Source organism: Lissotriton helveticus, chromosome 2_1 (assembly GCF_964261635.1).
Source record: "Lissotriton helveticus chromosome 2_1, aLisHel1.1, whole genome shotgun sequence".
Taxonomy (NCBI): Eukaryota; Metazoa; Chordata; class Amphibia; order Caudata; family Salamandridae; genus Lissotriton; species Lissotriton helveticus.
The window spans coordinates 459,410,954-459,437,971 of NC_136059.1; the positions used below are offsets into that span (position 1 = coordinate 459,410,954).

At 43.0% G+C, this 27,018-nt stretch overlaps 1 protein-coding gene and 1 pseudogene across 2 annotated transcripts in view; one reads left to right on the plus strand and one right to left on the minus strand.

The window, feature by feature from the left end:
- The window catches only part of IL31RA (interleukin 31 receptor A), a 1,277,572-nt gene that overhangs the window by 1,046,442 nt on the left and 204,112 nt on the right, over window positions 1-27,018 (plus strand). The gene's annotated exons all lie outside the window — the stretch shown is intronic.
- LOC144819381 (large ribosomal subunit protein eL24 pseudogene) lies at window positions 17,914-18,435 on the minus strand (annotated as a pseudogene).

The window sequence follows — 27,018 nt, forward strand, 5'->3', positions numbered from 1 at the left end:
AAGCAGCATTGTTTCAATATGGAGTCTTCAAGAGGGCCACTAGTCAACGGGCTAGCAACCGTGAAGACGCGTCGAGGAGAAATGCAGACGCAGGCCCCACGCGGCACTCGTGGAGTGTGGAGGGCTGAGCTTCGGTGCACTTACTGCTCGGGGTTCGGACTTCTCAGGGTCCAATGTACAACTTCAAGGACGCCTCAGAAGTTGCACAGTTAGCAAAAAGCAGGTACTGCATGATGTCCGGTCCCACGTCTCTCATGTCCGCCACGGGTCTCAGCTTTGCTGTGGATGTGGATCGGGGTCAGAGAAGTCTGGAAGTCTAGAGACTGCGTCACTAGGTTGTCTGGTTCCGTCGGGAGCGGCAACGAAGCAAACCAGCAAGTTACTGGTGGTGCCTGTTTGCACAGGGTGGTCACTCCTTGACCACAAGGTAGATTCTTCAGTCTTCTAGTTGCAGTAGAATGTCTAAGGTCCAGAGTTTTGTTTCATAGTTTCAGTTCAGGATAATCTAAAGTCTCTAAACTCAGCTCCTAGCTTTATACGAATTAAAGGGGCTGGATTACCTGCTAGGTCCCTCCTATGTGTGGGACCAGGGAAGGGGGTGGTTACACCCCTTTCCCTTTGTCCAGTTTCGCGCCAGAGCTGGGGCTGGAGTGCCCCAGCAACTGGTTTGAACCAGGCTATGCATGGAGCACCTTGTGTGCCCCAGGCAGTGTCTCCTTCTTTTCAACCCACCCTGCCCCAATACACTATAGCCTGTCTGGCGAGGTGCTAGCACCTCCCAAGGCAGGAAACCTATTGTCCAGGCCTCCCTCGCTGGAAGGGCTCCCAGCTGCAGGAGGTCAGACTTGTGTCTGTGGCAGCAGGATCCATTTTGTGATGCTGAGGCTCTGTTTAACTTTAACCGGGTGAAGCTACAACTACATGTCTTCTCCCTCTAGAAGGGTGGAATGCTACCCCCGCCGCCAGAAGTGGCGGGGGGGGGGGGTAGTATTCCAAAGCGTATGACACCTTACACAACATGTTAGGATAAAGCCAAACCAAAGTTATCAATAACCACGAGGATTATAATGCACTTAAGAGTATATGGTATGGCTATATCATAGAACAGCTATAAGGACATGGTTCCGAAAGCTGCAGACAGGCTCAGCTCATGCTAGAGCACCATCTCACATAAAACCAAGCACTCTGCCTCCAGGATTGTTAAGGCCTGCCATAGGAGTGACTTATAGGCATATATGTGTCTATATACAATGGTAGGTATAGGAATCCTATACCTAAGCAAGGGGTGATTACACAACCTTGCCCCAGCAGAGTGATCAGCCAGTTGAGTCGATTTGGATGGCCAGCCAGGGGTGGCATAAGACATGCTGCAGCCCCTGGTAGGCCTTGGATGCACCTATGCCCTGGGTACCTATGGTACACTATACAGGGGCTCACAAAGGTGACCCAATACCCAATTGGATATGTACCTAAAGTACATGGTATTAATTTAGAGAGAGAACAGCTGGGCTGTGGGTCTGATTAGCAGGCCCACAGCCACACTAGAGTGGAAAAACCAGTGGATCAGAGCAGAAAGTGGGGGTGAACATAGGAAGCAGACCCTACTCTCCTACACTGTCCATAAACTAGGTGGACTTTGTCTGCTCTCTTACAAGCAACCCTAGAGGCCAGAAACACTAACCTATTTTACGGAGACAAACTCTCTAATTGGTAAAATGGGAATTCTTCCAACCGCAACATAGGTATTTGTTGTGTAGCCCATTTTAGAAGTCTGCAAACCTTCTCTGACTCCAAAAATGGCTTGCGAATGGGTACCGATTTGCAATTTGGAAGGGTCATGTTAAAACTGGGGGTCTCTAGTTGGCTGAGGCAGTTACCTTCGTCCAAATAGGGACCCTTGCTTCTAGTCAGGGAAAGGAGGTACACCCTCTTGGATAACCCCTGCTCACCCCCTGGTAGCTTGGCGCGAGCAGCCAGGCTTATCCTGAAGACAATGTGTAAAGTATTTGCAACCACAGTCCCAGTGACACAGTGATAACATCACAAATGGACACCACGCTAATGTATGAAAATATCGGTAACTTTATCGAGAAGAAAAATACGTAAGGCCAAACGATAAAAATCCAACATATGCATATTCGTAATATTTCACTTTGCCGGTTATTAGGCTAACAAACACTTGTAGGTTCTTGCAGTATTAATGAGCAGTTCACGATGTTCAAATGCAGTCCTAATGCAATGCTAAGCAGTTCGCAATGCAGTTCGTATTGTCAGACCAATGCAGGTCGTAATGTAAGAATAATGCAATCCTCAATGCAAGTAATCAGGCAGTTCGTAATGCAAGAATAATGCAATCCTCAATGCAAGTAATCCGGCAGTTCGTGATGCAAGTATAACGCACTCATTAATGCAAGTAATAAGGCAGTTCGTAATGCGAGAATAATTCACTCCTCAAAGCACGTAATCAGGCAGTTCGTAATGCAAGAATAATGCAATCCTTAATGCACGTAATCAGGCAGTTCGTATTGCAAGTATAACGCACTCCTTAATGCAAGTAATAAGGAAGTTCGTAATGCGAGAATAATTCAATCCTCAATGCACGTATTCAGGCAGTTCGTCATGCAGGAATAATACAATCCCTAATGCAAGTAATAAGGCTGTTCGTAATGCGAGAATAGTTAAATCCTCAATGCATGTAATCAGGCAGTTCGTAATGCAGGAATAATACCAGGCCAATCGACATGATTAACGCGGGCACCACTAGGCCCCAACCACAGACAACTGTCCTAAACTTCCGAGGGTGGCCCCAGTCCTACCGGGTAGGTCCGGGCCGCTTGAGGACTCAGCGCGTCTAACGCGAGGCATGCGGAAGAGAGATAAGAGCACTCCTGTACTTCTCCTGCATGCCTCCCTAGAAATCCTTCCGCATGTTGAGGCTCGGGCCGGCAGTGGCGATCTAGATCCGCAGCCTCCATTACAATGCCGGCTTGGGCCACAAACAGCTATACAGCAGTGTGGATGATGATTCACGCTGCGTGGGCACTGCAGTCACAGGGCACTATTCTACCAGCACCACGGACCCCACAGCAGTCTTAGGCTGCACATGCAAAAAACGCCGCTGAGACTCGGTTGGGTTTCGGGCCACACAGTCCCGGGGCAATGCTTTACGTAAGTCTCAGGCTGCAAAAAGCACGCGCGCAGAGCATCGCTGAGACACATTCGAAACGTTGATGTTCCTGAGTTTCCACAACAGGGAGCCAGCTCTCCTCGGGCCCTTGGAGACAAGTTACTTCTGGACACAGCACACAGCAAAGACCTTTCAATCAGGGGGACACAGCACACAGCAAAGTCCCTTAGCTTCTCCTTAGTCAAATCAGCAAACTGCAGGCCAGCCCCAGAACACACAGCAAGGGTCAGTCCTTCTCTTCAGACTCTTCAGCTGTTCTTCCTTGACAGAGGTTCCTCTTGACCACAAAGTAGTTTCACTCCTTTTCAGTCTTGATCAGTCCAACGTTCAGGGGTTTCAGCTCTCATAGTTATACCCCTAAATGTCTATGAAGTCTTTATGTTCAGGGGGCACTAGCACCTGTCCAAACCAGTTATGGGTGTCTCCCTGCCAGTGACACCTTCCTCCTTTGATAGTGGTGGTCTGGTTCCTCAATCACTCAGCAAGAGGTGGAGCCATTCTTTTATGGCAGCAGCCCAGGCCTCTTCACATCCAGGGGGCTACTTCTCTCCCCTACACTGCAGAGGCAGGTCAGCCTGTTGCTGTCTCTCCTACTCCTGCCCTGGGTCATGACAATTCCCAGATCCTATCACATACAATTCCAGACAGTCATTACACAACCTGGCAGAGACACACAGAATTGTTAGAACAAAAAACCAACCACTTTTAAAAGTGTGGTTTCTAAACACACAATTCAAAAACCACCTTCACAAAAAGATGTGTTATTAAATTGTGAGTTCAGGCACACATGACTTCACCTCTCCATCTTAAGCCTATGGGAAGATAGGCTGGAAACATATTACACAGCCTACCCCATCCTGTCCTTTGGGCAAGATGGCCTTGTAACTGTGGCCAGGGCCGGTTGTGGTTCCCAGTCCGGCCCTGGCCAGAGCCCCCGGCCCTGAATGAATCCCAAATGATTTGTATAAAGAGGATTTCACTGCCTGGGTTCCGTATATTAACATGATTACAAATGCAATTTCAGCAGGAATGGATATTCCTCCCTCACGGAACATAGCGGAGATTGTTCCAATCTTCAAAAAGGGTAATAGAGCAAACGTGGCCAGCTGGATGGATCACTGAGCACCATATCTTGAGCGATCTACAAGCAGGTTTTCATGCAGATATTAGCACGTTGGATCCGGTTTTCCGCTTCCTGTGTATCTGTTGGAAGGAGGATAGTATTAGAGGGGTCAAACTATATGTAGCTTTCGTTGACTCCAAAAGAACATGGTCAAGAATAGCTTGATATTACGATCTACAAACTTATCCTATCTTACAAAGACTCAGATGCGGACATAGACCCCTCAATAGTGAATTGCCCACCTTAAGTCATTGTTGTTTGTGTAGACGCTCCAAGCGTCATGCGTATTGTTTTGGAAGGACGCTGAAATTGTATTGGATACAGTTAATCACTGCCCTTTAAGCCGCTAAGTCCTTGTGGTGGCTTCACCTCTTCAATCAAGTGTAAGGGTACTAATACTGCTTAGCGCTATTCTCATGACTTACTACAAGTCCGGCGTGGGTCTTTAATCCACCGCGTTCACCCGGTTCATGCCTCTACCAATCAGACATCTATTGTTGTGTCTCTAGGCATTCAAGAACTAAATCTCTCCAAAACTCGCTCGAAATGCGCTTGTACGATCCGCAGTCTCACCTGTCCGTCGGTGCTTCGGGCTTCTCCTAAGTTGGTGGGAGGTCCCGAGGCATCGTCTTCAAAGCCATTTTGTGCAAACAGAAGCCGCGAACACGTCGCATAGTGTCATACAACTACAGAATGACATCACAAATGGCGATTTTGTAGTTTAATCGAGAATGTGTATTTTTATTTATTATTTATTCGTTTGTAACATAGCAATCCATCCTTGCTCGTGTTAGCAATATATATAATCAATGTCTTTGATCAGTGAGTTTAGCATATTGTCTCTTAGGTTGTCTCTTTTACTCAGTATGGATAATCTGTCGTTCTAAATCATGAACAATAAAGTTAGGTCTGAGGCAGAAAAAGTAGTCTTAATACACAGAGCCCCATGGACTACAAAGAGGGGCTCTTGGACAGTAATATAAATGCCCTTTAGGTTTATAGATGTATTGATCAGGGAAATAATATATTTCCTCCTCAGATATTGCTGAGGATTTGTCTCACATGCAGAGGATTCAGTCTCTTTTTTAGGAACAGATACTAGAACAAAATTCCATGTAGGAATGGGTCTAGAAAATGACCAGAGCAACATTGTTAGGTGGCCTTACATGTGTTTGCAGATAACCTTGACCCGTAATATACTCAGTAAAGCCAACCCCCCGTTTTGTTTGCTTGTGTGAGCCAACACAAGACTATACTGGCACCCCTGCAGGTTTCTTATCAGTTTAGTGAAAACATTTTGAGAAATAGTCATCTCACAACAGAGTCCACGATATGGTATCATTTAGACCTTGGGTGTCGCTATGTAATCTCAACACCCATTTTTGTTCCTTATTGAAAAGATACTTAGCGTTGTCACTTACATGAGGTGGTATAAAAGGATTCTCTAGTACTGTCCTGAAAAAATCGTCTGTCGAATGATTGACTTTAGAGAAGTGTCTTGTTAGTTTTGTGTTGGTCTTTTTACACCGAAATGTGCTTTTGTGCTCTGACATGTGCAGCTGCACTTTACGCTCAGTCATACCAACGTAGTGGTACCCATGTTCCCTTGTGGAACATGCGCCACCTGTCCACAAACTCATCAATCTAAACCTGTGGACATTGGGACACCGAGACCATGGACACAAACTAGTTTCACTAACTGTAATAGTGATAACCTTATCTACCTAATCAAATGTCCTTGTGGTTACCACTATGTTGGTATGACTACGCGTAAAGTTAAGCTGCACATGTCAGAGCACAAAAGCACATTTCGGTGTAGAAAGACCAACACAAAACTAACAAGACACTTCTCTGAAGTCAATCATTCGCCAGACGATTTTTTCTGGACAGTAGTAGCAAAATCTTTTATACCACCTCATGTAAGTGACAAAGCTAAGTACCTTTTCAATAAGGAACAAAAATGGGTGTTTAGATTACATAGCAAGACCCAAGGTCTAAATGATACCATACCTTGGACTCTTTTGTGAGATTACTATTTCTCAAAATGTTTTCACTAAACTGATAAGAAACCTGCAGGGCTCCCAGTATAGTCTTGTGTGGGCTCACACAAGCAAGAAAACGGGGGGTTGGCTGTACTGAGTATGTTACTGGTCAAGGTTATCTGCAAACACATGTAAGGCCACCTAACGACGTTGCTCTGGTCATTTTCTAGACGCATTCCTACATAGAACTTTGTTCCAGTATCTATTACTAAAAAAGAGACTGAATCCTCTGCATGTGAGACAAATCCTCAGCGACATCTGAGGAGGAAATATATTATTTCCTCTGATCAATACATCTATAAACCTAAAGGGCATCTATGTTACTGTCCAAGAGCCCCTCTTTATAGTCCATGCGGTTCTTTGTATGAAGATTTTTTTTTTCTGCCTCATACCTAACTTTATTGTTCATGATTTAGAACGACAGATTATCCGTACTGGGTAAAAGAGAAAACCTAAGAGACAATATGCTAACCTCACTGATCATAGACATTGATTTTATATATTGATAACACGAGCAAGGATGGATTGCTATGTTACAAACAAATAAATATTAATTAAAAATACACATTCTCAATTAAACTACAAAATCGCCATTTGTGACGTCATTCTGTAGTTCTATGACGCTACACGACGTGTTTGCGGCGCCTGTTTGCACAAAATGGCTTCGAAGACGATGCCTCGGGACCTCCCACCAACTTGAATGCCTATAGACATAACGATAGATGTGTGATTGGTAGAGGCACGAACAGGGTGAACGCGGTGGATTAAAGATCCGCGCCAGACTTGTAGTAAGTCGTGAGAATAGCGCTAAGCAGTATTAATACCCTTACACTTGATTGAGGAGGTGAGGCCACCTCAAGAACTTAGCTGCTTAAAGGGCAGTGATTAACTGTATCCAATACAATTTCAGCGTCCTTCAAAAACAATACGCATGACGCCTGGAGCGTCTACACAAACAACGATGACTTAAGGTGGGCAATTCACTATTGAGGGGGTCTATGTCCACATCTGGGTCTTTGTAAGATAGGATAAGTTTGTAGATCGTAATATAAAGCTATTCTTGAATATGTTCTTTTGGAACATTATAGACAACAGAATGTCTTAGACTTGATTTACATTTATCTAAGATTTGCACGAATGTAGACTTTAGAACATAAGTGCTATTCCACGAACAGGCCAATGGACTAGACCAGCAGATTGAAGGGCTCTTTTATTTTATTTTATTTTATTTTATTTGATGCGTTATTCTACGATAAGATTGTTTTAAAATGGAGCACTGGCACAAGGAGAATAGTCCACTCGGTGTTTCCATTCGCTCTTTGGATGACCTTTTTGCTTTCAGGAAAGCTGTCAAAACTCATTTTTTTCCTTGTTCTTATTAATCACTTCTCACTTTTTCTGTGTTGTTAGTTATGTTACCTTTTCAGATATAGCGCCGGGACGCCCCTTAGCTGGGGCAGCTGTGCGCTTAAAAAATCCAAATAACATAACATAACATAACATTTGACTACCCCCCTAAATAAGCGTATTTATATTCCTAACAGGGCAGGGTCTCATCTACCTGAGTGGTCCCCGGGTGAGGTGAGGCTAATAACCCATACAGGATAGGTTAGTAGACCTGTTCCTTATAGGTGAACGTAGCCTATTAATTTGGCATGAAAAATGACAAGTATGTTTTTTTTTAATACATGTTCTCACAACTACTTTGTTTCTTTCTTATTATCCTTTTCTTTTTCAGGTGTGAAAATCACTCTGCCTGTAAAGAGGTAATATGTTAATGTACAATTGCACATTTTCACGGATGCAGTAGTTTATGTAAAGCATAGGTCCTGAAGAAAGCCTAGGCAAGTTGCCCTCTTGGCTGAAACTAGTCGGCCATTTATTACGATCGGCGGCATATTTGGTACACGCCGCGTCTGCACTATTTTTATTAGGTTTGGGAGAGATATTACAATAAAAGGTTTATCTCTTCCATATCCTTTTTAACTGTCACTCACTTGCACTGCACCATCTTTCTTTATCTTTTTTCATCACCGTATCTAAGAGATATCCTATGTATACATCATAAGATTAGGTGACCAAGTTGGTCATGAGTCTTTGTTTATCATTTTCTGTGGAGATCACAGTGACTGATACGAAATCCGAACCACATCATCTTACTCTATGTTAAAGAGGTGTAGTGGTAGGAAGGAAGGATATCCAAATGATGACACTGGCCACTTTTGTGGTAGTTGATGGAAATCTGACTGTTTCGTAATAGTCTCTGCCCCTGATAGTAATCCTATTTAGGGAACATAACCTGTCACTGGGATATATTACAATGTTAAAAGACTAAATAACTAGTAGTTGTGTTTTCTTGTCTTTTCCTTTTCTCTTCTTGACCACCAGATTGGCAAAGGCCCTCACTCCTTGGGGGTCAAACATTTGTCTCTGGTGGCAGGCTGGTAAGAACCAGTCAGTCTGCAGACCAGTGGCTGGTAAGTTCAGAGATGGCCTCTGGGTGCATGTACTACTAAATCCGACACTGGCATCAGTGTGGGTTTATTAATGTGAGATGTTTGATACCAAATATCCCTATTTTCAGTGAAGCCATCATGTAGCTGGGGAACTCGTTTTCACCAGTGTCCAGCACATGCTTTTAAAATGGTTAACCTGATCACTCATACGAACAGGAATCAAACTGACCAGTACGGGGCATACCTGCTCTGGCAGTAGGGTCCTCACATGTAGTATAGTGCACCCTGCCTTGAGAGGGTAAGGCCTGCTGTAGGGGTGACTTACTTATAATGCATGTAGCATTGACAGGTATGGCACAGAGGCAGTGCCCCATGTCGTGTTTTCACTTTTGTCTGCAGTGGCAATTTGCATGAGCTTGCTGAGGGGTCCGTTAGGGTGACATAGTTCATGCCGCCACTCATGGGGAACCCTTTTTAGGACCTCAGGCTCTGGTACCAGGGGTACCATTTACTAGGGTACTAAAGGTATTGCCAATTGAAGAAACAATAGCACAGTTGCGGGAAAGATATCTGGCACTGGGGACCTGGTAAGCAGGAACCCAGTGCCCTTCCAGATGAAATCACATCAAAGACCAGGTGTAGGGGGCGTGGTCTGGCCGCACGGCAAGATGGTTGCTTTTTGAGCAAGCTCTGCCGGACGGGTAATTAATCCTATAATTATCCGCAACTTTGGAGGGTCTTTGAAGGTGCAAACTAACCTCTGCAACTCGCCTGCTGTGGGGGCTGCCAGAATAGCCTGATGCAAGGGCTGCTGCAGACACCCGTGCCGAGCTTGAAGCCGGATTCGCGGCGGCCTATGTGAGGGGGCTGGAGCCTGGGTCTGCTGTGTAGGCTGCTGTGCAGTGATTGCGCGCAATCCCGATCTCCCTGCTACCTGCCACACCCCGTGGGTGTCCGGAGCTTAGAGGAGGGCCCTGCTTCAGCTGCTTGGAGTCCTGGAGACATGATGATCGCGGATCCGTCTTGTGACCTTTCACGGCCGACCGATTGAGTGTGGCCTTGTGCCGTCGGGCTCCCAGGGGAGCGGCAGAGCCAAATCTGCATAGTGACGCCAGTGTGGTTGGGCCGGCTGCGGCGCCTGGGGGAGGACTGCTGCCCGGGCTGCACCTCCCTGCTGCGGTCTCCCACGGACCCCGCCTGATCTCCGCCTGCTGTGGTCATTTCTGGGTGTCCTTGCAGCCTGCCATTGTTGGTGTGTCTGAGGACAGCTGTGTGACCGTACTTGGGCTGCGTGTGTGGGCTGGCTCTCCACTGCATTCGGCGAGGGGCAGGCGGTCCAGGGAAGCAAGGGGTTTCTCCGTCACCATCACCCGGGGGGGGCCTGGTTTCACCGTATTTGTTTCAAAGGCAGCTTCTGAGGCCTGCACTGGAGGCACTATCAGTGGGGACTGGTAATCCTTGATCGGCTGTGACACAAGCGGGACTGTACACGCGATTCCTAAGATGGGGACATTGTTTTAGGCAGTTCAGGACGTGTCCGGACAGGTGGGCCAGGTCGCACCCATTCTGGCACTAAAGCACAGTGGCCCTTTAGACTGTTGTATGCTCTGATCTGCCCAGGCTGCGGCCTTACTGCCTGCCGGGTTGCTGGTCGCTCGGTGGACTGGAGGCTGTAGCAGTGCAGTCTGGAGAACTTTGCAGTGCGATTTGCCAGGTGGCAGATTGCGTAGTGTGCAGTTGGAAAGCATTGCCCATAGTTGCGTGGTGTTGCTGGCACCACAGAGCCTAAAATCATGGGTAAACAAGATGTGGAACAACCCAAATTAACCTTTGAATTCAGACAAGCACCCAGGACGACGGACCAGGACCAGGAGGGAGGCGCGAAGCGCCAGTCTGATTCACAGGTCGAGGACCATGGTGAAGTCCTTCGCACGCTGATGCTGGAGATGCGTTCCAGCCTCCGCACCATAGATACAAAGTTAGACACGCTGACGTCTCAACTGGATACCGTCAAGAAGCAGGTAGGCGCACATGAGACGCACTTAGACGCTTTGGAGAATCGCAACACAGAGTTCCACAAATTTTAAGTTGAGACCAAAAAACAGCTCTTGCACATGGACAAGGTTCTAGGTCTGATTAGATCCAAAAATGAGGATTTGGAGGCCCGCTCCTGCCAAAATAACCTACGGATCATGGGAATTCCGGAGACAATGGCTATATCAAAAATGGAGAAGTATGTGGCTGATTTACTGCACAAACTTTTTGATCCTGCTCTGTCAGCGGTGTTCGCGATTGAACGGGCTCACCGCACATTGGGCCCCAAACCTCCGGTTGGGGCACCACCTCGGCCAATTCTGGCTTGAATCCTGAATTATCAAGACCGTGATCTTATCCTACGTCTAGCCAGCGAACGGGGGTCCATCTCCCACCAGGGGAACTCAATTTCCTTCTATCCGGACTTCACACCAGCAGTGCAGGCAGCACGTCGGGAATTCTTGCTGGGGAATAGAATCCTGCACCAGGCCAAGATCCCGTACTCGTTGCTATACCCTGCTAAACAAAAGGTGTCATATGAGGGCACAGATCACTTTATTACAGATGTCAAACTGGGCCTCAAATTTGCAAAGCATGTTGGGGCAAGAAAAAACAAACACAGAGTCCGATCTCCCGAGAGGCGACAGGAGACAAGATAAGTGAGAATAATTCAAAACAAAAGGAAGGTGCACTTGATAAAAGTCAAAACAGGTGACAAATAAATACTTTATAAGTTCTTCTTTATATTGAATTCTTGTAAAAACACCGGCACACAGCCAACGCGTTTCGTTCCCCAGTGCCACAGGAAATTCGTCAGGGCTGCAACAGTTACAAAGACCAACATAAATATACATATAATGTGATGAATATACAAAGTGAAATACATTTAAGAAACATTTAGAAATACAAAAACAACACCACTGACACAGATGACCCAAGACCTAATGTCACTCAAGCTGTGTTTAAAAAGACACATACATCCACAACTAAAAACATAACACAGAAACATTCTAAAATAAAAACTGAATGATGACATCATGTCAGTTTGTTATACACTCAGTACAATTTAAAGAATCATTTAGAATAGCTGAAGTCTTGTTCATTTGTATATAGGTGGGAAAGAGAATGAAAAAATCACCAATACATGTATTTCAGTTTCCAGTTCTCCAAATAAGAAAAAGAAAAAATAGAAATAAGAAAAAAAAGAGAAAGAAAGAAAGAAATTAAAAACAGTGAAATTATCCTGCGAAGAAATCAGTGATATCAAATCCGCAACGTAGCCAGAAAGAGAGAAGGAAAGCATACCAGAGCAAACTCGTCACCTCAGTATTCTCGGCATTCCAATAATGAGAAAAGACCACCCAATTCATACCCACTATACAGTGCAGAAAGATAACCATAGACCTATCACAGCCACACCGATGGTAGAGCCAACGGATGTTGCCCGATCAAAGGCGTTGGAAGTAACCAATCGATCATGTTGCAAAAAAATCACAGACAAATAGGCACCTAATATCCAATGCCTTACTGCATTATGTCAGTTGGAATACACTCATATAGCTCAAAAAAGGTCGCGCGCCTCTTACCTTAAGTAATGTGTAGGTTCAGTAACCTGTAGGATAAGTTACTTCGCGATCATTCTTGTATGAGACATTGAAAGGTCAAGTCCGATTTACGTAATCCTAAGAACGTACAAAAATAAATTGCAATATATAAATAGGATGTAAAACCGAATAATCTATAACAGAAATAGGGCAGATAAATCAACACCTATAAACAGTAAATGGACCAATCCTGAGTAACTATAAATTGCAACTCATTCCTCAAGTCATCTAGGAAAAAGATGTGAATATATCAAATATGACACCAGTATCTCACCTGGGTCAGATGTTGAACATCAGGACATGGTTCAAGTAACTTGAAAGTTTTTTAAAAGGACCATTAAAATATTTCTGTGAGCTACAAGAAATAGAAGAGAATCAGTAAAAATAGTATAGTATATATATGAAAGCAAAATGGTAAAGAAGTCTATAACATATTCTAAATTCAATCATAATATGTGGCAATCAAGCTACTCTGCCCTATTCACATTTAGAACATTACTGTAAACAACACGAGATAAAAGAGCATCAGTAAATGTTATATATATAAGCAAAGTGCTGGAGATATCTCTAACATATTCAAAGATTCTATCATAATGTGTGGCAAACATGCTACTCTGCCCTAATTTCAATGATTGTAATACACAAAACATGCTCGCTACATGTAAACATGGCCACAATACTCCATACCGACTCTCACCTTTATATGATAGATGAAAAGGTCCACTGATGATTACCAAAAGGGATGAGCGCTTAATTCATGGACACCCGAAAATAAGATGACCTATCACACGTATCTATGGGCAAGATGATCAATAAGTGGGTCAAAGGCTTGTTAATTATAAAAGCTCAGTAATCTACATAACAATTAATAAATAAATCGCCGCACCGTCGGTAATGGCTACTAGGGGGTTAATCCTACCCCAGTTTTCACCTTGGACAGGTTATAGTGATTGTCCCAAGCAGGGATGTCGCAAATGCTGCTGTGGTAATCTAAAAAGTAAAAAAAGCATACACCATTTAAATCATACCCACAATATATTGTATGGATCATCTACAAAGCCAAAGTGATCATGGCCTTACCTCAAAGAATGAGGCGAAGTTGACCAATTGCGGCCAACCAATAAAAAATGGACACTATGGAGGTAACGTGGTCTCCGTCTCATAAAGGTTTCACCTTCAGTATGAATAAGTATCTGAAACCACAACAGGAGCAAATCGGGAGTAGAGCTCATAAATAATACCTAAAGACTACAGTTGTCAAAGATCCATAGCCAACCAGTGTTAAACAAGTGACCCCAATTCGATATATTTGGCAATCTACTCCTATACCATTCTCTCTAGACACACTCAAGTTAAAATACGCCCCCAATAACAAAATCTTAATCTGTATTTCGACCTTTACATGCAGGCAATCCTTCTCACTGTCCCCGTATTATATATATTATACCGACGCCCCCTTCTCCTGTATATATCAAAAAACAGTGCAATCACGTTAACCCCGCCATTGATATATACGCCAATATCAGCAATTATACTGTTATATGTAACCAATCCATCTCGCTGTCCCCGTATCCTATATGATATGCCAGTGCCCCCTTCTCCTGAGTATTTCAACAACAGCGGGATCATGCTAACCCCACCATCTATGTATTCGCCCAAGTTAAAAAGCCGCCCCAAACGGTATAGGCACTTACCACAACTTCTTGAATCGGAAGTCGAGCAGCATGGTAGCGTGCACGGGCATCGGAATAGAAATGTAGCCGCAGATGCTTTGGTGCTAAATAGACCCGCACGTCAACGTAGTGACGTTTCGGGTCATAGGTATAGAAAACAACATGAAGAACGGACTAATAACATTCTCAGTATCCATCGAAAACCACCGATTCTGGAACGATGCGACTACAGAAAAATATTGGGTCCGAACTATATTTTAGATCTCATAAAGTGCAAAGACGTATTAGTAACAAGCGGCCAAAAATTAAATAACAAAGCCTGCCTCGTATGACGGACCGCATAACACAGATTAGGCAGATATTCAGGGGGCAGACGGGAGCGGCCATATTGGAGTGTATAATTATGCCCAATACTACTGTCCCTCATCAAAAATCGGCTTGCTCCAGACCCGATAATAGGTTAAAAAAGAGAGGTACAATCTAATCGAGAAAATTTGCATAATAGAGAAATAGCTAGGCCGGGTATAGGGGTTACAGATATGAAATAGGTATATGGTCATCAATAAAACAGACATGAGATATTATGTGCAGATTTGGCCCAATTTTTTGACGGTTAGCAAAAACATGGGATAACATATCCAATTATTGACAATAGAGTAAAAAACTCCTACTCCACATTTGATATACCATTTTTGTTATAAGGTGTGCAATTTGATAATGGTAACGTCTAAATCACAATAACCCAATACCAATCATGAGGCCATCATTAAGCCAAGTTCATAATCGTTAAGTTGGCAACAAGTGGTAAAAGCCATTATGGTCCACTCAGTGCGGTATATTACCCCAGTTCCAATGGTAGACATGCTACAGACAGTAATGCAGATTTCCAGAAATACCAGGATTCCCAAGGTGCATCCTATGACTCCTCATCTTATGAAATAAGGGCATACTGTGCATTTTTGTTACTCCTTATTTAAGGAAGTAATGCAATTCCCTATCCGTAGTATGGCCCATTTGGTAGCTTTCAAACGACAGATCCACTTAGCCTCTCTTTGCCTGACCTGAAGTTCCTGGTTACAGCACCTGGCCCCAAGGGGCACAACGTCAATTCCATGAAACTAGAAGGAATTTATCCTCAGGATGGCATTCCATATAGTGTGCATTTATAGGATAACGGCTGTCACCATTGAGTACACCCCTATGGTGTTCTTGAATACGAGTCTTCAATGTGCGCACCATGCTGCCGACATAGATGATGTGACATCTGCAATCCACAATGTATATAACATGTGTGGTGTTGCAGTTAATGAAATGTAAAATCGTGTATTTTTTTCTGGTATTATGGATGAACTCAATGATTTTATTTCTCCCATATGGATAAATGTTGCAGGACCTACAGGTATAAAAGCCTGCAGGTTTAGGAGGTAGCCATGTTGTCCTTGGAATAGTTACTTGACTTGCACATAGTACATTTCGTAGGGATCGCCCTTTACGGTACATGACCGAGGGCTTAGTGGATAAGTGATCCTTTAGGCTAGGGATATCCTTCAACAGGCTCTAATTATTCTTCAAAATATTATAGACCTTGTTGCTGTTAGTGTTGTATTGAGTAATAAACCTAACCATTTTTTCATTTCTGCCTCTAGTGGCAACTCTGGGTTTGATCTGAAGAGTATCATCTCTCCTGAGCAATTAAGCTTTCTCAATGGCCTTATCCAAGTCCACTCCATTGTATCCACGTTATAAAAACCTTTTCTTTGTTTCTAGAACATTCATATGGTATGCACTATCCTCACTTAGTCGTGTCACTTCTCCATAAGGAATATTATTGATGACTGACCGTGAGTGGGCACTATCAGCGTGCAGAACTGCATTGCACACTGTCTCTTTTCTGTATAAGGTGCTTATGGTACCATCCTTAACGTAGAACTGTATGTCGAGGAAGTTGATCTTAATCTTATCATATGTCATTGTCCACTTTACATTAACGGTATTGGCATTAAGGTATTTGTGGGATTGATCTAATAGGTCCATAGATCCTGACCACAGTACAATGATGTTGTCAATGTACCTCCCCCAGAACACTACATGTTCGGTCCACGGGGAGGCACATCTATGCCAGGCATACTCTCTCTTGAACCACCCCATGAAGTGGCAGGCGTAAGAGGGAGCACATTTCGAACCCATAGCAGTACCAAGTATCTGCTGAAACCAGTTAGTATCGTGTAGGAAAAAGGTGTTACTTATGATGATATTGATCATTTCTAATACCATCTCATTAAATTCATAATGTTCGGCCGACTCTCGGTCCAGAAAGGATCGAACTGCATGAATGCCAAATTCTTTGCCTATGCATGTATATAGGCTTTCCACGTCAAATGCTATCTTTGCTATCCCTGATGTATGAGGGAAGATCAACCAAATACTTAGCAATACTACAGAAAAGAGACGGCGTGCAACGCAGTTCTGCATGCTGATAGTGACCACTCACGGTCGGTCATCAATAATATTCCTTATGGAGAGATGACACGACTAAGAAGAAACTGTAGTGATGATAGTGCATACCATATGAATGTTCTAGAAACAAAGAAAAGGTTTTTAAAACGTGGATACAATGGAGGGGTCTTGGAGAAGGCCATTGAGAAAGCTTCATTGCTCAGGAGAGATGATACTCTTCAGATCAAACCCTGAGTTGCCAGTAGAGCCAGAAATGAAAAATTGGTTAGGTTTATTACTCAATACAACACTAACAGCAACACGGTCTATAATATTTTGAATTAATTGGAGCCTGTTGAAGGATATCCCTAGCCTAAAGGATCACTAATCCACTAAGCCCTCTGTAACATACCGTAAAGGGTGTTCCCTACAAAATGTACTATGTGCAAGTCATGTAACTATTCCAAGGACAACATGGCTGCCTCCTAAACCTGCAGGATTTTATACCTGTGGGTCCTGCAACATTTGTCCATATGGGAGAAATAAAATCATTGAGTTAATCCATAATACCAGAAACAAAACAAGATTTTACATTTCATTAACTGCAACACCACACATGTTACATACATTGTGGGTTGCAGATGTAACATCATCTATGTTGGCAGCACGGTGCGCACATTGAAGACTCATATTCAAGAACACCGTAGGGCTATATTCAATGGTGACAGCCGTTATCCTATAACTGCACACTATATGGAATGCCATCCTGAGGATAATTCCTTCTGGTTTCATGGAATTGACCTTGTGCCCCTTGGGGCCAGGGGTGGTAACCGGGAACTTCAGGTCACGCAAAGGGAGGCTAAGTGGATCTGTCGTTTGAAAGCTACTCAAATGGGCTATAATACGGATAGGTAATTGCATTACTTCCTTGGATAAGGAGTAACAAAAATGCACAGTATGCCCTTATTTCATAAAATGAGGAGTCATAGGATGGACCTTGGGAATCCTGGTATTTCTAGAAATCTAAATTACTACCTGTAGCATGTCTATTATTGGACTGGGTAATATACCTCACTGAGTAACAAAAATGCACAGTATGCCCTTATTTCATAAAATGAGGAGTCATAGGATGCACCTTGGGAATCCTGGTACTTCTGGACATCTACATTACTGTCTGTAGCATGTCTACCATTGGAACTGAGTAATATACCACACTGAGTGGACCATAATGGCTTTTTTTTTTGATTGAAAGTTGTTTTTATTCAGCTGACATTGCAACATTCCAAAGGTAAACAGCAATCTTATTTTTATACCAAGGCATACACCAAGCCAAGGGGCTGTACAATTTACAGTTGCATCATTTAGATTTAAATACAAGTTCCATTAGCGTTTTCCACCAACACGTGGTGCTTGAGTCTTCATAGGCTTAGCAAACTTTTGCTTGGGTGCAGATTTTGAAGGCGCCTTTGCAGCGGATGTGGTGGATTTTTTTGTTTCTGCTTTTGCCTTCTTTGCTTCTTTTGCAGCCCTTATTGCCTGTTCTCGCTGCGCTTTTCGCACCTCTGGCTTTTGATTTCTCTTTGCCATTATTTCAGCCAAAGATGCACCAGTAATGGCCCGTTGGAACTTGACAGCACGGCGGCTACGTTTTTTTTAAATTTCTTCAGATTGCCCCTTCTTGTGCTTCTGCCTGTAGAGGACAGTCCAGTTTATTTGTCGAGGATTCCTCTTTGAGAGGAACGCAGACTCGCATTTTGCATTAAAAAATTGGAAAACCTTTCCATCGATCCTGGCATAGCGCCGACCGTGTACAGGATACATTTTATAACCACTGAAACTGCACAGTTCCACCTTCATGACTGCAACAAAATGGAGAAGAAAAAAAAACGACCATAATGGCTTTTACCACTTGTTGCCAACTTAACAATTATGAACTTGGCTTAATGATGGCCTCATGATTGGTATTGGGTTATTGTTGTTGTAATACTTTATTCGATATTGTCATATCATAAAAGCATATTAATAAAAATATGTAATTCATACATTAAAAACAATAAAATGTTATTTACAGTTATAAAAAGAATTTGATGACAATACTAAAGTACAACAGTATGAAAATAGATATGAATTAATAACAATATATGTAAAATCTATACTTTTAGTATTTAACATCCTAGTGTGGATAAGCCAGGCGCAAGATAAAAATGTTGCCACTCCACATACAGTAAGGAGGGATGTTGTATCAGTTGTAAAGATACGTGGGGCAACCCGGAAATCTCTGACTCCCAGCTCTCTACACACTTGTTTCAGCCATCTCAGCCTAGCCCTCTTATAAGCCATACAGCCAAACAAGAAATGGGGTAACGATTCTGTTTTGCACGGGCAACAAGGGCAAGTGCTATTTGAGGCCCTTGAACCTTTCCATCTTTCTGTAAATTTGTTGAGGGGTAATATCCCGTACCTCATTTTTAAGAAGACCGATCTATCTCGTGGTATTCTAATGAAATCCAAAAACGGTTCCAACTTCCTAGTGGGCTTATGATCTAAGAACTGTGTGGTCAGTGATCCCCATTTCTGGTTCTTCTGCTCCATCGCGTCTACCCAATCCCAATAGATTTTCTTAATTACTTGTTTGGGCGGGGGCTTCTGAGAGATCCAAAATTCAGCCAATCCCAATTTTATAACCAATTGTCTCAGTTTATTTACCCACTGTATTTTATTTGCACTATTCAAAGCAATAAGTTCATCCATAACCAGAGCATAGTTTGCTAGTTCAGGGGTCCTCCTCAGGCGCACCCAGAACAGCAGGGGTCGAAGATTAACTATATCAAGGATAGAACGTTTGCCCATGTCATGGAAAAGGGGTTTAAGCGGAGTTGAGGTAGGGAGGGAGACTAAGTCCCTTATAAATGTATTCTCTGCTCTTACCAAATCTGGGACGTTTTCACCTCCCCACAGTTCCGCCCCATAGGTCGCAGAGGGCAGTGCCCTCTCCTCATAGACAGCAAGGGCTAGGGCAATTGGTCTATTCACTGACTTTTTTAATCCCCCTTTATTTTTTATTGTAAAAAAGGAGCCAATTTTCTTCATTAGGGTATTATAATAGTCTCTAAGGCTGAAATTTGGATTGACTTGCTGAGCACAGATTTTGGGTACAAGTTCCCTGGTTTCTTGTTCCACCAGGTCTTTAATACACAATAGACTGTCTTCCTGACATGACACCCTGTTCCGTTTAAGCCTGCGATTGCAGTTGGATGGGACTAGATCTTTTGTTATCATTAATAAGTCATCCTCGGATTCCCTCTCCAGCCCCCATTGTATTTCCATACAAAACGGGTTGTGATCGCTGTCCTGCGACTGTACAATTTCCATATCAATTAGTCTACTCCAAGATCCAATGTCAAGCAGAATATAATCAATTCTGGAAGGACAGCTAAGTTTATTATAGGTGTTAGCACCATTTAGATCCGAATTTGTCCTACCATTGAGTGCACGTAAATTATATTCTGTTGTCAAGGCGTTTAATTGGATCGCTCTTGGGGTCCACTTTTTGATTGGGGCTAGGGTCAGAGGCGGGATAGATTTTTTACACTCATCTTCATTCATGTCCACAATATCGTCAACACTTAGGGGTTCGTAGGTACAATTAAAATCACCCCCTATGATGACACTGGACTGTGAAGGAATATCTGTCAACGCTCCCTCGAGTAAGGCTATAGTGGGTGAGGTTTGGCCTCCTGGGGACCCTCGGGCATACACATTAAACAGCTCAAAGGAGTTTATGGAATGGTTGCCCTTAGCAGAGATGTACAGTATATCCTGAGATGGCAAGGAATGAACAATAACCACCAGGTTAAGCGCTACTTTAATCCAGACATGTAAACCCCTGAAGGGCGACCTCTCCCTGTACTAACAGCCAGAATAAAGGGGGTAGAATATCCACATTTATATTGGGGAGATATGCTCCACGTTTCTTGAAACATACCGATATCAAACGTATCTATGAATTCACTCCATTCAGGATTTAACATATTTTTCTGGAGGCCCGCTATATTCCAAGAAATCAATTTAATTGTTTTCATGTTTGGATTAGAGTTGGTGATGTTTATATCTGAGGCTATTCCTCCTGTGGCTGTAGTTAAATGCCCACCAACAGAGGGCACTTCATTAGGACTTTCATCCCCATGTGGCGTAGCCTCAGCATCGGTTGCCCTGCCCTCCTTGTCTACAGTATTTGCAGAGCAGTTAGTCTGATGCTCAGGGCTTTGTATATCATATTTTTGTGCTGTATTGTTCAAACAATTGGCCATTGATGGTCAATCTGTATGGTCAAGGCCTGATTCATCTCTGTGCCCACAATTATACCATAATGGCGTTGATCTGATTTGAATATTGGAATTCCTGGGGGGGGTAAGTCCTAAACTCCAAAGCTACTAAATTCTCAGCAATTCTTTGATTACCAAACACGATCTCAATACAGTCTGTTACAGATCCAGGCATGGAGAGCCTCTTAATATTGATCATGTCCTCCATAATGACTGACCTGCACCCTCTAACGTGGCGGAGCCAATGAATGGCCTTGTTACGTAGAGAATCAGTATTATCATAGTTACTAGTAGCCTCCAGCTTAGTAACCCCAGTCATGTAGACAGTGCCCCTGGGAAATTTTGTCACCCTGCTCCCAGAGGATAATCTATCCCTATCTCCATAGTGAGTGGCGTGCCCCTGGAGCTCCCTACGATGTAGTGTTAGATCTTTCTGTTTTGCTACTATGGGGTTTCGGCCTGTGGTGTTGTTCCTGTCTATGGGTTTAGCAAGGGATGATTGTGCTGTATGCATAGTGCGTAAATCCCCTACGATTTTGCCAACTGAGCAGTTCGTGGTATGCAATTAGATGATGTTGTCTCTACAGTCTTGGGTAATGGAGTCAATCGTGGAATGGGAGCTTTAACAGGGTTAGGAGCTAGCACTGGGTGTGGGGAGATTTGTTTTTGTGGAGCCTTACATTTTATTAGGTCCATCATCATTTCCTTGATTTGGGCTATATCCCTTTCCAGGCCTTTTACTTTTCCCATTAGCCTACGATTAAAGTTCGAGCATCTAGGGCAGCCATCTGGGCTATTCTTATCCTTCATATCCTCCCCCAACCTTTGCATTAAGACCTCACCTATTTCCCTTGACTCCCCTTCCAGCACCGCAAATCGATTGGAACAAGTAATATCCACTTCCTTTTCTATGCAGCACGGGGGTTTTTCTGCATTCACATTTGTCATTTCTATGATAGCATTAACATTTACCCCTTTATCTGCCTCAATGACATTTACCTCTATGGGGTTAGGGGAGTCAGTGTGAGTATTGTCCAGTAAAGACTTAGATTTTGCACTTTTAGTAAAAATAGGTATTGGGTTATTGTGATTTGGACGTTACCATTATCAAATTGCACACCTTATAACAATAATTGTGTATCAAATGTGGAGTAGGAGTTTTTACTCTATTGTCAATAATTGGATATGTTATCCCATGTTTATGCTAACTGTCAAAAAATTGGGCCAAAACTGCACATAATATCTCATGTCAGTTTTATTTATGACCATGTACCTTTTTCCATATCTGTAACCCCTATACCCGGCCTGGCTATTTCTCTATTATGCAACTTTTCTTGATTAGATTGTACCTCTCTTTTTTAACATATTATAGGGTCTAGAGCAAGCCGATTTTTGGTGAAGGACAGTTGTATTGGGCATAATTATACACTCCAATATGGCTGCTGCCGTCTTCCCCCTGAATATCTGCCTAATCTGTGTTATGCGGTCCATCATACGAGGCAGGCTTTGTTATTTAAGTTTTGGCCGCTTGTTACTAATACATCTTTGCACTTTATGAGATCTAATGTATACATCGGACCCAATATTTTTCCGTAGTCGCACCGTTCCAGAATCGGTGTTTTTTTATGGAGACTGGGAATGTTAGTAGTCCTTGCTTCGTGTTGTTTTCTATACCTATGACCCGAAACGTCACTACGTTGACGTGCGGGTCTATTTAGCACCGAAGCATCTGCGGCTACGTTGCTATTCCGATGCCCGTGCAAGCTACCATGCTGCTGGACTTCTGATTCAAGAAGTTGTGCTAAGTGCCTATACCGTTTGGGGCGGCTTTTTAACTTGGGGGAATACATCGATGGTGGGGTTAGCATGATCCCGCTGTTGTTGAAATACTCAGGACAAGGGGGCGCGGTCTTATCATATAGGATACGGGGACAGCGAGATGCATTGGTTACATATAACGGTATAATTGCTGATTTTGGCGAATATTTCAATGGCGGGGTTAATGTGATTGCGCTATTTTTTTATATATACAGGAGAAGGAGGAGTCGGTACAATATATATATAATATGGGGACAGTGAGAAGGATTGCCTGCATGTAACGGTTATATTGCAGATTAGGATTTTGTTATTGGGGGCGTATTTTAACTTGAGTGTGTCTAGAGTGAATGGTATAGGCCTAGATTGCCAAATATATCGAATTGGGGTCACTTGCTTAACACTGGTTGGCTATGGATCTTTGGCAACTGTAGTCTTTAGGTATTATTTATGCGCTCTACTCCCGATTTGCTCCTGTTGTGGTTTAAGATACTTATTCATACTGAAGGTGAAACCTTTATGAGACGGAGACCACGTTACCTCCATAGTGTCCATTTTTTTTATTGTGTGGCCGCAATTGGTGAACTTCGCCTCATTCTTTGAGGTAAGGCCATGATCACTTTGGCTTTGTAGATGATCCATACAATACATTGTGAGTATGATTTAAATGGTGTATGCTTGTTTTACTTTTTAGATTACCACAGCGGCATTTGCGACATCCCTGCTTGGGACAATCACTATAACCTGTCCAAGGTGAGAACTTAACCCCCTAGTAGCCATTACCGACTGTGCATCGATTTATTTATTAATTGTTATGTAGATTACTGAGGTTTTATAATTAAAAGCCATTGACCCACTTATTGATCATCTTGCCCATAGATATGTGTGATAGGGCATTTTATTTTCGGGTGTCCATGAATTAAGCGCTCACCCTCATCCTTTTTGGTAATCATCAGTGGACCTTTTCATCTATCATATAAAGGTGGGAGTCGGTTTGGAGTATTATGGCCATGATTACTTGTAGCGAGCATGGTTTGCGTATTACAATCATTGAAATTAGGGCAGAGTAGCATGTTTGCCACACATTATGATAGAATCTTTGAATATGTTAGAGATACCTCTAGCACTTTGCTTATATATATAACATTTACTGATGCTCTTTTATCTCGTGTCGTTTACAGAAATGTTCTAAATGTGAATAGGGCTGAATAGCATGTTTGCCACATATTATGATTGAATTTAGAATATGTTATAGACTTCTTTAGCATTTTGCTTTCATATATACTATTTTTACTGATTCTCTTCTATTTCTTGTAGCTCACAGTAATATTTTGATGGTTCCTTTGAAAAAAACTTCAAGTTACTTGAACCTTGTCCTGATGTTCACTATCTGACCCAGGTGAGATACTGGTGTCATATTTGATATATTCACATCTTTTTCCTAGATGACTTGAGGAACGAGTTGCAATATATAGTTACTCGGGATTGGTCCATATACTGCTTATAGGTGTTGATTTATCTGCCCTATTTTTGGTTATAGATTGTTCGGTTTTACATCCTATTTATATATTGCAATTTATTTTTGTACGTTCTTAGGATTACGTAAATCGTACTTGACCTTTCAATGTCTCATACATGAATGATCGCGAATCAACTTATCCTACAGGTTACTGAACCTACACAGTACTTAAGGTGAGAGGCGCGTGACCTTTTTTGAGCTATATGAGTGTATTCCAACCGACATAATGCAGTAAGACATTGGATATTAGGTGCCTATTTGTCTGTGATTTTTTTGCGACATGATCGATTGGTTACTTCCAACGCCTTTGATCGGGCAACGTCCTTTGGGTTTGGCTCTACCATTGGTGTGGCCTTGATAGGTCTATGGTTAACTTTCTGCACTGTACAGTAGGTATGAATTGGGTGGTCTTTTCTGATTATTGGAATGCCGAGAATACTGAGGTGACGAGTTTGCTCTGGTATTCTTTCCTTCTCTCTTTCTGGCTATGTTGTGGATTTGATATCACTGATTTGTTCGCGGTATAATTTCACTGTTTTTAATTCTTTTTTTTGCTTTTTTCTTTCTCTTTTTTTCTTATATCTATTTTTTCTTTTTCTTATTTGGAGAACTGGCAATCGAAATACATTTATTGGTGATTTTTTCATTCTCTTTCCCACCTATATGCAAATGAACGAGACTTCAGCTATTCTAAATGATTCTTTAAATTGTACTGAGTGTATAACAAACTGACATGATGTCATCATTCAGTTTTTATTTTAGAATGTTTCTGTGTAATGTTTTTAGTTGTGGGTGTATGTGTCTTAAAAACACAGCTTGAGTGACATTAGGTCTTGGGTCATCTGTGTCAGTGGTGTTGTTGTTGTATTTCTAAATGTTTCTTAAATGTATTTCACTTTGTACATTCATCACATTATATGTATATTTATTTTGGTCTTTGTAACTGTTGCTGCCCTGACGAAGTTCCTGGTGCACTGGGGAACAAAATGCGTTGGCTGTGTGCCGGTGTTTTAACAAGAATTCAATAAAAAGAAGAACTTATTAAGTATTGATTTGTCGCCTGTTTTGACTTCTATCAAGTGCACCTTCCTTTTGTTTTGAATCTTTGTTGTAAATGGGCATCTCTCAGCAGTGAATGCTGGAAGTTGTTGCACCTATTTGACTTCTTAAAACTAAATGAATTGAAGTACTTGATCTTGATAAGCTGCTGTGTTGATGCAGGCTAAGTGATAATGATTAGTCCATGTGGGGTCAATTGTTGGTACGCTTTTTCTCTCTTTGTGGTCCTGCCGCATATAGTTGTGGCCCACTGATAGCTATTGTGCATTGGGTCTGTGAAATGCTAGCAGCAAGTCGTATGTGGGATTGCATACTGTGATATATAAGATTGGGTGGTCCCTCCCCCTTACTCCTGGCCACCCTGTACTAGTTGCGGGTGTGTATGCCGGCCACACCGTGCCCCCAGGGAGATCTCCCATAAGTTGTTGTGCCCTTTCCAGGAGACACTTCTCATTTGTAAATGTTGGTAAGGGTGGATACTGTACAACCTGTTTGGGGTGTTGGAGTGGGGTGGTGGGGTGGTGGGGGGTGAGTGGCGGGTTTTGGTATATTGTTTTTAGCCAGCTCATTGCTTCTTGGTCTAGTAGGAAATGTTTCTAAAACGCACTTTTTATTTGATGCACATCTAGTATATTTGGATGGGTTGCTAACAGACGACGGTATATTCTTAGCATATTGCATTGTTGACATTGGGAGATACGCCCATGGGGTTCAGGCTCTGGTACTTCAATGGAACTAAACACAGAGGTGATGTTAAATTATTTTTTTTAACCTGGAACGTTCGTGGTTTAAATGATCGCAGGAAGGCATGGCTGGCCCACTCATATTTAGCACGACACCACATCGATGTGTGCCTACTGCAGGAGACACACCTTAACACCACTCCATCCTCTAGACTACAGCACAGACACTGGGGGCATATATACTCTTCTATATACTCTAACTACTCTAGTGGAGTAGTGGTGCTGATGAGGCGGGGTCTGGCCTGGAGGGCGGGAGATGCATTCTTGGACCTGGAGGGAAGGTACATCATACTTCAGGGTACATTGGGGAGAACCAGGATGGTCAACCTTTTTTCAGGATATATGGGCCAGGATTAGAGCAACGGACTGTGACACAGTTATATGGGGGGGGGGGAGGTGTAGGAGAGTAGGGTCTGCTTCCTATGGTCACCCCCACTTTTTGCTGTGATTTAATGGTTTTTCGACTTTAGTGTGGCTGTGGGCCTGCTAATCAGACCCACAGCCCAGCTGTTCTCTCTCTAAATTGATACCATGTACTTTAGGTACATACCTGATCGGGTATTGGGTCCCCTTTGTGAGACCCTGTATAGGGGACCATAGGTCCCAAGGCATAGGTGCATCCCAGGCCTACCAGGGGCTGCAGCATGTATTATGCCACCCCTGGCTGGCCATCCAAACTGACACCACAGGCTGATCACTCAGCTTGGGTAAGGTGGTGTAATCACCCCTTACTTAGATATAGTGTATCTATATCTACCTTATATATAGACACATAGTACCCTATAAGTCACTCCTATGGCAGGCCTTAACAATCCTGGGGGCAGAGTGCTTGGTTTTATGTGAGAGGGTGCCCTAGCATGAGCTGAGCCCCTCTGCAGCTTTCAGAACCATGTCCTTATAGCTGTTCTATGATATAGCCATACCATATACTCTTAAGTGCATTATAATCCTCGCGGTTAATGCTAACTTTGGTTTGGCTTTATCAAAACATGTTGTGTAAGG